At 37.6% G+C, this 13,282-nt stretch overlaps 1 protein-coding gene across 1 annotated transcript in view; it reads right to left on the bottom strand.

Moving 5' to 3' along the window:
- Window positions 1–13,282, bottom strand: part of PHEX (phosphate regulating endopeptidase X-linked) — a gene marked incomplete at both ends in the record, with an annotated part of 233,764 nt that overhangs the window by 67,223 nt on the left and 153,259 nt on the right. The gene's annotated exons all lie outside the window — the stretch shown is intronic.

Raw genomic sequence — 13,282 nt, 5'->3', positions numbered from 1 at the left:
AAAGAAGACGCAGATCTAAAATCATACCTCAAGATGCTGATAGAGATCCTTAAACAAGAACGGAAGGAAAAGCCAAAAGAATCAGAAGCTTAAAAGGAGAAAACAAGAAAAAAAGTCAAAGAACTCAAAGAACTAGAGGAAAACAGAAACAAAGAGATGGAGGAATGGAAAAAAAATTTAAAACGGAAACTGACACAATAAACAAAACATTAAAAGAGATAACCCTAGAGGTAAGAACACCTAAAAAAGAAATCAGGAGTCACAGAAGCAAGCATTTCCAATAGAGTACAAGAGATGGAAGGGAGAATCTCAGTGGCAGAAGACAACATTTTAACCATAGACAAAACAGCCAGAAAAGATGCAAAAACCAAAAAACTCCTAACCCAAAATGTCCAGGAGATCGAGGACACAATGAGAAGACCAAACCTAAGGATAATAGGAATAGAAGAGGGGGAAGAATATCAAATAAGAGGTACATTAAATATCTTCAACAAAATTGTAGAAGAAAACTTCCCTACCCTTAAGAATGAGATGACCATGAGCATAAAAGAAGCCCTCAGGGACCAGCGGCGACTTCGGGGTTCAGAACAGAGCTCAGCCCATCTACCACCCGGACCAGCAGTTCCTACAGGTTGAAAGACTGGTGAGTAGGAGATCTAGGCAGCCAGGGAACAGAGAGATCTCTGCGGAGTGCGCACAGAAAGCGCACCCCCCGCCCTGCCTGATCCAGGGACCAGGAACACAACTTAGGAACTTCTATTTTTACCCAGCAGCGACTTCAGGACACAGAAGAGGGCTTGGCCCATCTGCCAACTGGACCAGTGGAGATCCAGGGATACAGACCAGATACAAAGGGAAAGGCAAGAACATATCACTGACAACAAAATGGCAAGAGGAAAGAGAAAGAGTATATCCCAAGGAAACCAAGACAACCTGGCAACACCAAAACCCAGCTCGCCCATAACAGCAAACATCAGAATTCCAAACACTCCAGAAAAGAAAGGCACAGACCTGAAATCATACCTCAATATGCTGATAGAGATATGTAAACAAGAATGGGAGGAAAAGCAAAAAGATTCAGAAGCTTTTAAAGAGGAAACAAGAAAAACACTCAAAGAACTCAAAGAACTAGAGGAAAACAGAACCAAAGAGATGAAGGAATGGAAGAGGGAATTTAAAACGAAAATTGACACAATAGAGAAAACACTAAAAGAGATAACCCTAGAGGTAGAACACCTAAAAAAGAAATCAGGAGTCACAGAAGCAAGCATTTCCAATAGATTACAAGAGATGGAAGAGAGAATCTCGGGGGCAGAAGACAACATTGTAAACATAGACAAAACAGCCAGAGAAGATGCAAAAAACAAAAAGCTCCTAACCCAAAATGTCCAGGAAATCTAGGACACAATGAGAAGACCGAACCTAAGGATAATAAGAATAGAAGACAGAGAAGAGTATCAACTAAGAGGCACAGTAAATATCTTCAAAAAAATCGTAGAAGAAAACTTCCCTACCCTCAAGAATGAGATGAACACGAGCAAAAAAGAAGCCTTAAGATCTCCAAATAGGTTGGACCAGAAAAAAAATACCTCCCGACACATAATAGTCAAAACACAAAGTACCCAAAGCAAAGAAAGAATACTAAAAGCAGTAAGGGAAAAAGGTCAGGTAACATAAAAAGGGAGACCAATCAGAATCACACCTGATTTCTCAACAGAGACTATGAAAGCTAGAAGAGCATGGACAGACATCATGACACCCTAAGAGAGCACAAGTGCCAGCCCAAGCTGCTATACTCAGCAAAACTTTCAATCACCATAGATAGAGAGATAAAGATATTTCAAAACAAATCTAAATTTACACAATATCTAACCACAAACCCAGCACTACAATGAATTATAGGTGGAAAACCCAATACAATGACGGAAAATACATCCTAGTAAAAAGAAGAAAACTCCTAAACAAGAAAACCAAGGAAGAAAAAAAATAGACACAACTCAACCCACAAAACCAATAATAGCAGGAAACAGAAACAACTATATCTTAATATCTATTAACATAAATGGTCTCAACTCCCCAATAAAGAGACGTAGGCTATCAGACTGGATACATAAACAAAATCCAGCCTTTTGCTGCATACAGGAAACTCATCTCAGAGACAAAGACAGACACTATCTCAGAGTAAAAGGGTGGGAAAAAACTTCCAAGCAAAAAGCCCCAAGAAGCAAGCTGAAATGGCTTTTCTAATATCGAATAAAGTAAATTTCCAACCAAAAGTTATCAAAAAAGATAAGGAAAGACACTTTTTACTCATTACCAGGAAAATCTGTCAGGAGGAACTCTCAATCCTTAACATATATGCTCCAAATACAAAAGCACCGATATTCATAAAAGAAACACTACTAAAGCTCAAAAATACATTGCACCCCACACAATAATAGTGGGAGACTTTAATACCCCACTCTCACCAATGGACAGATCAGGGAAACAGAATCTGAACAAGGACACCACAAAACTAGCAGAGACTTTGAACCAACTAGAATTAATAGATATATACAGAACATACTATCCTAAAGTAAAAGAATACACCTTCTTCTCACCACCCCATGGAACCTTCTCGAAAATTGACCACATAATTGGACACAGAACAAGCCTCCATCGATATGAGAAGATTGAAATACACCCATGCATCCTCTCAGATCACCATGGTCTAGGGATGGTCTTTAACAACAACAAAAACAACAAAAAGCCCACATGCACATGGAAACTAAACAACGCTCTGTTAAACAATAGCAGGGTCAAAGAAGAAATAAAGAAAGAAATTATGGATTTTCTAGAATTCAACGAAAACAAAAACACAACATACCCAAACCTATGGGATGCAATGAAAGCAGTATTGATATGAAAACTCATAGCCCTAAGTGCTTCCAAAAAGAAACTGTAAAGAGCCCACATCAGCAACCTGACAGCACAGCTAAAAGCCCTCGAACAAAAGGATGCAGATATACCCAAAAAGAGTAGACAGCAAGAAATAATCAAAATTAGGGCAGAAATAGACCAAATAGAAACAAAAAGAACCATTGAAAAAAATCAACAAAACAAAGAGTTGGTTCTTTGAGAAAATCAACAAGATTGATAAACCCCTAGCCAGACTAACTAGAGGGCAAAGAGAGAGTATCCAAATTAACAATATCAGAAAGGAAAGTGGCGACATAAACACTGAAACTGAGGAAATTCAAGAAATCATCAGATCCTACTACAAAAACTTATACTCCACAAAATTGGAAAATCTGGAGGAAATGGACGAATTCCTAGACAGATACAAGGTCCCAAAGTTAAACCAAGACCAAGCAAACCATCTAAATAACCCTAAAACACCTAAAGAAATAGAAGAAGTCATCAAAATCCTCCCAACCAAAAAAAGCCCAGGTCCAGACGGGTTCAATGCAGAATTTTATCAGACATTTATTGAGGATGTAACACCAATACTCGCCAAACTATTCCAAAAGATAGAATCAGATGGAATATTACCCAACTCATTTTTTGAGGCTACAATAACCCTCGTACCTAAACCACACAAAGACCCTACAAGGAAAGAGACCTTCAGACCAATCTCACTTATGAACATTGATGCAAAACTACTCAACAAAATCCTTGCAAACCGAATCCAAGAACACATCAAAACAATCATTCATCATGACCAAGTAGGCATCATCCCTGGGATGCAGGAATGGTTTAACATAAGGAAATCCATCAATGTAATCCACCATATAAACAAACTCAAAGACCAAAATCACATGGTCATCTTACTAGACGCTGAGAAAGCATTCGACAAAATCCAACACCCCTTCATGTTAAAAGTCCTGGAAAGAACAGGAATCCAAGGTCCATACTTAAACATAATAAAAGCAATATACAGCAAACCAACAGCCAACATCAAACTTAATGGCGAGAAACTTGAAGCAATCCCACTAAAATCAGGGACTCGACAAGGCTGCCCACTCTCCCCCTACCTATTCAACATAGTACTGGAAGTCCTGGCTGGAGCAATTAGACAGCAAAAGGAGATCAAGGGGATACAAATCGAAAAGGAAGAGATAAAAACATCACTCTTTGCCGATGACATGATAGTGTACTTGAGTGACCCCAAAAATTCCACCAGAGAACTCCTACAGCTGATAAACAAGTTCGGCAAAGTGGCTGGATACAAAATTAACTCAAACAAATCAGTAGCATTCCTATACTCAAAGGACTAACATGTGGAGAAAGAAATTAGGGAAAAGGTACCCTTCACAATCGTCACAAAATCTATGAAATTCCTTGGTGTGACTCTAACTAAGCAAGTGAAGGACCTGTATGACAAGAACTTCAAACCTCTAAGGAAAGAAATTGAGGAGGATCTCAGAAAATGGAAAGATCTCCCATGCTCATGGATTGGAAAAATCAACATCTTAAAAATGGCCATCCTACCAAAAGCAATCTACAGATTCAATGCAATCCCCATCAAAATTCCAACCCAGTTTTTCATGGAATTGGAAAGATCAATGTGCAATTTCATATGGAATAACAAAAGACCTAGAATAGCGAAATCCATCCTCAACAACAAAAAAACATCTGAGGGAATCACTATCCCTGACCTCAAGCTATATTACAAGGCAATTGTGCTGAAAACTGCATGGTACTGGTACAGAAATAGGCATGTGGATCAATGGAATAGAATAGAAGATCCAGAAATGAGCCCTCATGTATATGGTCACCTGATTTTTGACAAAGGAGCTGTAAACATTCAATGGAAAAAGGACAGCCTGTTCAACAAATGGTGCTGGTCCAACTGGCACTCAGCATGCAAAAGAATAAAAATAGACCCGTTCTATCTCCTTGTACAAAGCTCAAGTGTAAGTGGATCAAAGATCTCCACATTAAACCAGATACACTGAAACTATTAGATGAGAAAGTAGGGAAAACCTTAGAACACATAGGTACAGGAGAAAATTTCCTGAACAAAACACCAATGGCTCAAGCTCTAAGGTCAAAGATTAACAAATGGGACTTAATGAGATTGCAAAGTTTCTGTAAGGCTAAGGACATCGTCAAGAAAACAAAATGGCAACCAACAGAATGGGAAAAGATCTTTACCAGGACCACATCAGTTAGAGGCCTAATATCCAAGGTGTACAAGAAACTCAAAAAGCTAGACACCAGAGAATCAAATAACCCTATTAAAAAATGGGGTACAGAGCTAAACAAAACATTTTCAGTTGAGGAACACCGAATGGCCGAGAAACATCTGAGGAAGTGCTTGACATCCTTAGCCATCAGGGAAATGCATATCAAAACATCCCTGAGATTCCACCTCACACCAGTCAGATTGGCCAAGATCCAAAACTCAGATGACAGCAGATGCTGGCGAGGCTGCAGAGAAAGTGGAACACTTCTCCACTGTTGGTGGGGTTGCAAGCTAATACAACCACTCTGGAAATCTGTCTGGTGATACCTCAGAAAATTGGATATAGTTCCACCTGAAGACCCAGCTATTCCACTTCTGGGCATATACCCCAGAGACACTTCAATACACAACAAAGATATATGCACCACAATGTTTATAGCGGCTCTATTTATAATAGCCAGAAGCTGGAAGGAACCCAGATGTCCTTCAGAAGATGAATGGATACAAAAATTGTGGTACATATACACAATGGAATACTACTCAGCCACCAGAAACAATGACTTAACCAAATTCTTAAGAAAATGGCTGCATCTAGAGAATATCATTCTGAGTGAGATAACCCAGTCACAAAAGAACAGACATAATATGCAGTCACTGATAGTGGAATGCTAACCCCAGAGGCTTGCTCTCCCCCAGAAACAACTCACAGACTGTATAAAGTCCAAGAAATAAAGAAAACAAAACAAAACAAAAAATATTTACAAAACAAGAAAACTTTAACTATTTCCATGTTACATTTTGTTTTACATGTACTTTAGCTCATTGTAACTATTAAGCTTTCAAGGCATACTATCAAACCTTGAAAAAAAATCAGGTACTTACTAAAAAATATATTCATATAGTTTTATGTAAAACTTATGTTAAAATCTGAAAAAAGTACTGACAAAAATGTATAATTTTAAGCAAAAAATGTTTAAAATCTGTACATTTATCTTTGTTTTGTAAAATAAAGTTGTTTTAAATAAAAAAAAGAAAAAAAAGCCAAGCAATGACATAAATGTATTCATATACTTTTATGCAAAAATGCTTAAAATTTTGAATTTATCTTTGTTTTTTAAATAAAGTTCTTCAATAAAATAAAATAAAATAAATAATGACTACACATGCCAGCAATCCGCCATTGAGGACAAGGAGACAGGTGATCCCAGAAGTTTCTTGGCTAGACAACCTGACTGAAGAAAAAAAATTAGAGGCAAGATCAATGAAAGACACATCCCAAAAATAATGTTAGTAATGCTAGAGATAAGTATTTGATGTTCTCCTCTGGCCTCCTTCAGAATATGCAGTCACAAACACTACCCCCCAGAAACACATACATATGGAACTCTCAGGGCACAGATATCACAGGGAACTCTTCCAGCCTCCATCTTTGCACAGAGCCGGAGCAGGCCTACCACCCACCATCAGGACTCATAGTCAGCACACAGGGAGCTGAACATACAGGAGCAATCTCCCTCCTGAGAACATGGGCCCACAGACCCACAGGAGGGACAAACCCCTAACCTTCCACATACCCTCAAGCTGTACTGGGAGGGAATGTTTGGAGATACCGGAGGACAGATATCTTGGTGCACTCTGGTCCTTTCTGGCCCAGTGACAAGGCTGGGTGACCACTATCAGGACTCAGAACCTGACCTCAGACAGCTAAGCTCCCAGAACAGCCTCTCAAGTGCTCTCTGACCTGAGCCCACAGGGACAGAACAGATTCACTGCCATCAGAACTCACAGCCATAAGAACTCACTGTCTGCCCTCAAAGAGCAGGAGCAATTTACCCAGTGTTTACCCAGAAGCAATCTCATTCCTGAGCCCACAGGCCCTTAGACCCACAGGAAAGAAAGGATCCAGTAAGAGATAACAAGGTCACCTATAATCACAGATATCAAGATGGCAAGAGGAAAGCACAAGAACCTAAGCAATGAAAAATAAGACAACCTGGCAACATCAGGACCTAGCTCTCCTACCACAGCAAGCACTGGATTGCCAAACACACCAGATAAACAAGACTTAGACTTGAAATCATACTTCATGATAATGATAGAAATCCTCAAGAAGCACATGGATAACTCCCTTTAAAAAGTACAGGAGAGCACACATAAATAAATAGAAGCCCTTAAAGAGGAAACACAAAAATCACTCAAAGAACTGCAGGAAAACACAACCAAACAAGTGAAGGAATTGAAAACAGAAATATAAACAATAAGAAATCACAAAAAGAGACAACTCTGGAGATGGAAAACCTAAGAAAGAAATCAGGAGTTACAAATGCAAGCATCAAAAGCAGACTACAAGAGATGGAAGAGAGGATCTCAGGGGCAGAAGACAACTTAGAAAACACAGATAAAACAGTAAGAGAAAAGGCAAAAACCAAAAGGCTCCTAACCTAAAATGTCCAGGAGATCCAGGACACAATGATAAGACCAAACCTAAGGATAATAGAAGAGAGCAAAGACTCCCAACTTAAAGGTACAGTAAATGTCTTCAACAAAATCATAGCAGAAAACTTCCCTACCCTTAAGAACGAAATGCCCATTAACGTACAAGAAGCCTACAGAACTACAAATAGATTGAACCAGAAAAGAAACTCCTCCTGATACATAATAGTCAAAATACTGAATGTTCAAAACAAAAGGAAAAAGAAGAAAGAATTCTAAAAGCTGTAAGGGAAAAGGGACAAGTAACATATAAAAGCAGACGAATCAGAATTATACCAGACTTCTCAACAGACTATGAAAGCTAGAAGATCCTGGAGAGATGTCATACAGACCCTAAGAGAACACAAATGTCAGCCCAGGTTACTATATCCAGTAAAACTCTCAATCACCATAGATGGAGAAACCAAGATAGTCCATGACAAAACCAAATTTACACAATTTCTGTCTATAAACTCAGCCCTACAAAGGATAATAAATGGAAAAATCCAACACAAGGAAGGAAACTACACACAAGGAAAAGCAAATAATAATAATAATAATAATAATAATAATAATAATAATAATAATAATAATAATAATAATAATGGAAGAAAACCAAAAGAAGAAAAGCATACAAATATACATCTACCTCTTACAACAAAACTAACAGGAAACAACAAACAGTATTCATTAATATCTCTTAATATCAATGGACTCAAATCCCCAATAAAAAGTCATAGACTATCAGACTGGATACATAAGCAAGATCCAGCATTTTGCTGTATACAGGAAAGTCATCTAATAGACAAAGGGAGACACTAACTAAGAGTAAACGGCTGAGAAAAAAAAAAAAAAAAAAAAAAAAAACCTTCCAGGCAAATATTCCCAGGAAACAAGCTGGAATAGCTATTCTAATACTGAATAAAATAGATTTCAACTAAATGTTATCAAAAAAAGATAAGGAAAAATCTATCAAAACGAAATCTGAATCTTGAATATCTAACCTCCAAATACAAGGGCACCCACATTCATTGAAAAAAAAAATCCTAAAGTTCAAAGCATATATTGCACCACACAAAATAATAGTGGAGACATCAACACCCCATTCTCATCAATGGAAAGCTCATGGAAAGAGAAACTGAACAGAGACATGGGGAAACTAGCAGAAACTAGAGAGAACCAATTGGAATTCACAGACATCTACAGGACAGTTCGTTCTAAAAAAAGAATATACTTTCTTCCCAGCACCACATGGTAGCTTCTCCAAAATTGACCATATAATCAGTCATAAAACAGGCCTCAACAAATATAAGAAAATAAAAGTACTCCCATGTGTCCTGTCAGATCACCATGGACTAAGGTTTGTCTCTAATAACAAAAACAACAAAAAGCCCACATACACATGGAAGCTAAACAATGCTCTACTCAGTGAAAGCTTGGTCAAGGAAGAAATAAAGAAAGAAATCAAACTTTTTACAATTTAGAGAAAATGAAGGGACAACATGTCCAAACTTATGGGATACAGTAAAAGCAGTGTTAAAAGGAAAACTCATAGTTCTGAGTGCCTCCAAAAAGAAAGTGGCAAGAGCATATACTAACACCTCGACAGAACGCCTGAAAGCTCTAGAACAAAAAGAAGTAGATACACCCAAGAGGAGTAGACAGCAGAAAATAATCAAACTCAGCGCTAAAATAAAACAAATAGAGACAAAAAGAACTATTCAAAGAATTAACAAAACAAAGAGCTGTTCTTTGAGAAAAATCAACAAGATTGATAAACTCTTAGCTAGACTAACTAGAGGGCACAGAGAGAGAATCCAAATTAACAAAATCAGAAATGAAATGGGGGGATATAATAATAAAAAGTGAGGAAATTCGAATAATCATCAGATCCTATTACAAAAGCCTATACTCAACAAAACTAGAAAATCTAGAGGAAATGGACAATCTTCTAGATAGATATCAGGTATCAAAGTTAAATCAGGATCAGATAAACCATCTAAACAACCCCATAACCCCCAAGGAAATAGAAGCAATCATCAAAAATCCCCCAACCGAAAAAAGCCCAGGACCAGATGGGTTTAGTGCAGAATTCTATCAGACCTTCATAGAAGACCTAATACCAATACTCTCCAAACTATTTCACAAAACAGAGGCAATACTACCCAACTCATTCTTCAAAGCCACAATTATACTCATTCTTAAACCACACAAATATCCTACAAAGAAAGAGAACTTTAGACCAATTTCCCTCATGAACATTGATGCAAAAATACTCAAAAAAATTCTTAAACACATAAAAGCAATAATTCACCATGATCAGGAGGGCTTCATCCCAGGGATAAAAGAATGGTTCGATATATCATCATCAATGTCCATCACTACATAAAACAAACTCAAAGAAAAAAATCACATGATTATCTCTCTAGATGCTGAAAAAGCATTTGACAAAATTCAACATCCCTTCATGTTTAAAGTCTTGGAAAGGTCAGGTATTCAATGCACATACTTAAACATAGTAAAATCAATATAAATATATACAAACCAGTAGCCAGCATCAAAATAAATGGTGAGAAACTTGAAGGAATCCTACAAAAATCAAGGACTAGATAAGGCTGTCCACTCTCTCCTACATATTCAATATAGTCCTTGAAATAGTAGCCAGAGCAATAAGGGAACAAAAAGAGGTCAAAGGGATACAATTGGAAAGGAAGAAGTCAAAATATCACTATTTGCAGATGATATGGTAGTATACTTAAGTGACCCTAAAAATTCCACCAGGGACTTTTACAGCTGATAAACACCTTCAGCAAAGTGGCTATATAAAAAATGAATTCAAGCAAATCAGTAGCTTTCCTCTACTCAAAGAGCAAACAGGTTGAGAAAGAAATTAGAGAATTGACACTCTTCACAATAGCCACAAAGAATATAATATGCCTTGGTGTGACCATATCCAAGCAAGTAAAGGATCTGTGCAACAATATCTTCAAGCCTCTGAAGAAGGAAATTAAAGAAGACCCCATCAAAATCCAACTCAATTCTTCATAGAGTTGGAAAGAGCAATTATCAAATTCATCTGGAACAACAAAAAACAAAGAATTGTGAAATATATTGTCAACAATAGAAAAACTTCTGGGACAATCACCTTCCCTGATCTCAAGCTATATTACAAAGCAACTGTGATTTAAAAATAAATAAATAAAACAGCATGGTATTGGTACAGAGATAGGCAGACAGACCAAGGAAACAGAATTGAAGACCCAGAAATGAACCCACACACCTATGGTCATTTGATTTTTGACAAAGGAGCTGAAAACATTCAATGGAAAAAGGACAACCTCTTCAACAAATGGTGTTGGTTCAACTGGCAGTCAGCATGCAGAAGAATGTAAATCAATCATTTCCTATCTCCTTATACAAGGCTCAAGTCAAAGATCAAATATCTCCATGTAAAACCAGGTTCATTGAAACTATTAGAAAAGAAAGTGGGGAAAACCTTAGAACACATAGGCACAGGGGAAATTTTCCTGAACAGAACACCAATGGCCTATGCTCTAAGATCAAGAATCGATAAATGGAACCTCATGAAACTGCAAAGTTTCTGTAAAGCTAAGGACATTGTCAAAAAAAAATCCCACATCTGATAGAGGTCTAATATCCAATATATACAAAGAACTCAAGAAGTTAGACTCTAGAGAATCAAATAATCCTATTAAAAAATAACATACAGAGATAAACAAAAAAATTCTCAACTGAGAAATATTGAATGGCTGAGAAACACCTAAAAATTGCTCAACATCCCTAGTCATCAGGGAAATGAAAATCAAAACAACCCTGAGATTCCACCTCCCACCAGTTAGAATGGTTAAGAACAAAAACTCGGGTGACTACAGATGCTGGCTAGGATTCAGAGAAAGAGGAACACTCCTACACTGTTGGTGGGGTTGTAAGGTGGTACAACCACTCTTGAAATCAGTCTGTTGGTTCTTCAGAAAATTAGACATAGTACTACCTAAGGACACAGCTATACCACTCCTGGGAATATACTGAAAAGACACTCCAACATATAACAAGAACACATGCACCACCATGTTCATAGCAGCCTTATTTATAATAGCCAGAAGCTGGAAAGAACCCAGATGTCCTTCAGCAGAGGAATGGATACTGAAATTGAGGTACATTTACACAAGTTAATAGTACTCGGCTATTAAACACAATAAATTCTTGAAACTCCTAGGCAAATGGATAGAACTACAAGCTATCATCCTGAGTGAGATAACCCAGTCACAAAAGAACACACATGGTATTCACTCACTGATAAGCAGATACTAGCCCAAAAAGCTTGGAATACCCAAGAAACAATCCATAGACCTTATGAAACTCAAAAAGAAGGAAGGCCAGAATGTGGATACCTCAGTTCCTCTTAGAAGGAAGAACAAAACACTCACAGGAGGTAATACAGGGATAAATAGAGGAGCAGAAATTGGAGAAAAGATCATTCAGAGACTGCCTCACCTGGGGATTCACCCCATATGCAGCCACTAAACCCACACACTATTACTGATACCAAGAAGTGCTTACTGGCAGGAGACTGATATGGATGCCTCCTCTGAGGCTCTGCTAGAGCCATACTGATACAAATGATAATTCTTCCAGATAACCATCATAATAAACATAGGGACCCCAAGGAATTATCTAGAGAAAAGACTGAAGGAGCTGAAACGTTTTACAACCCAGTGGGAAGAACAACATTACCAAACAAACAAACCCTCCAGAGCTCCTAGGGACTAAAGCACCAACCAATGAACACACATGGAGAGACCCATGGATCCAGTCGCATATATAGCAGAAGATAACATTATCTGGCATCAATAGGAGAACAACTCTTTGGTTCAGTTAAGGGTCCTGTCCCAGTATAGTTGAATGCCATGGGGATAAGGTGGAAGAGGGTGGTTGGGAGATGGAGCATCTTCATGGAAGCAAGGGGAGGAGGAAGGGGGATGAGAGTGGGAGGGAAGGGGATAATATTTGAAATGTAAATACAGAGAGTATCCAATAAAAATTTTAAAAAGAAAAAACAGGCATCACATATTGTAAATAAGCAATATTATTAGCTGCTATCCTAATCCTCAACAACACTACTAAGATCAACACCAAGGTTCTCTTTCCTAAGGAAAATGCAGTAGCTAAATGGGCATGGGCTTATAAGTTTTTAAGAATATTTTCCTATTTGTAGGAAAATTTACTGCAGCAAATAGGAAAAAGATAAATAAACCATAACTGCTACTGGTTCATAATGATACAGCTTTCAGTTCTTTGACAGGGACTACCTCAGTGTCTTATACCTCAGAGGTTGTCAACCTTGCTAATGTTACAACCCTTCATAGAGTTCCTCATGACGTGGTAACCCTAGACCTTAAAATTATTTCATTGCTACTTCATAACTGTAGTTTTCTACTGTTATCAATCACAATGCAAATATCTAATATGCAGGGTAATTGATATATATTTCCTTTGAAAATGTCATTTGACACTCCTCAAAGGGTTGTGACACACAGGTTTAGAATCATTGTTTTAGTTGCTTATTAATTTTACAATTTCTTATACATACCTACTTATACTTAGTGCTAAAGTATTCATTCT

Source organism: Micromys minutus (genome assembly GCF_963924665.1).
Source record: "Micromys minutus genome assembly, chromosome: X".
Lineage (NCBI taxonomy): Eukaryota > Metazoa > Chordata > Mammalia > Rodentia > Muridae > Micromys > Micromys minutus.
Note: the sequence above shows the minus strand (reverse complement) of the source record. Positions and strands in the feature narration are given on the sequence as shown.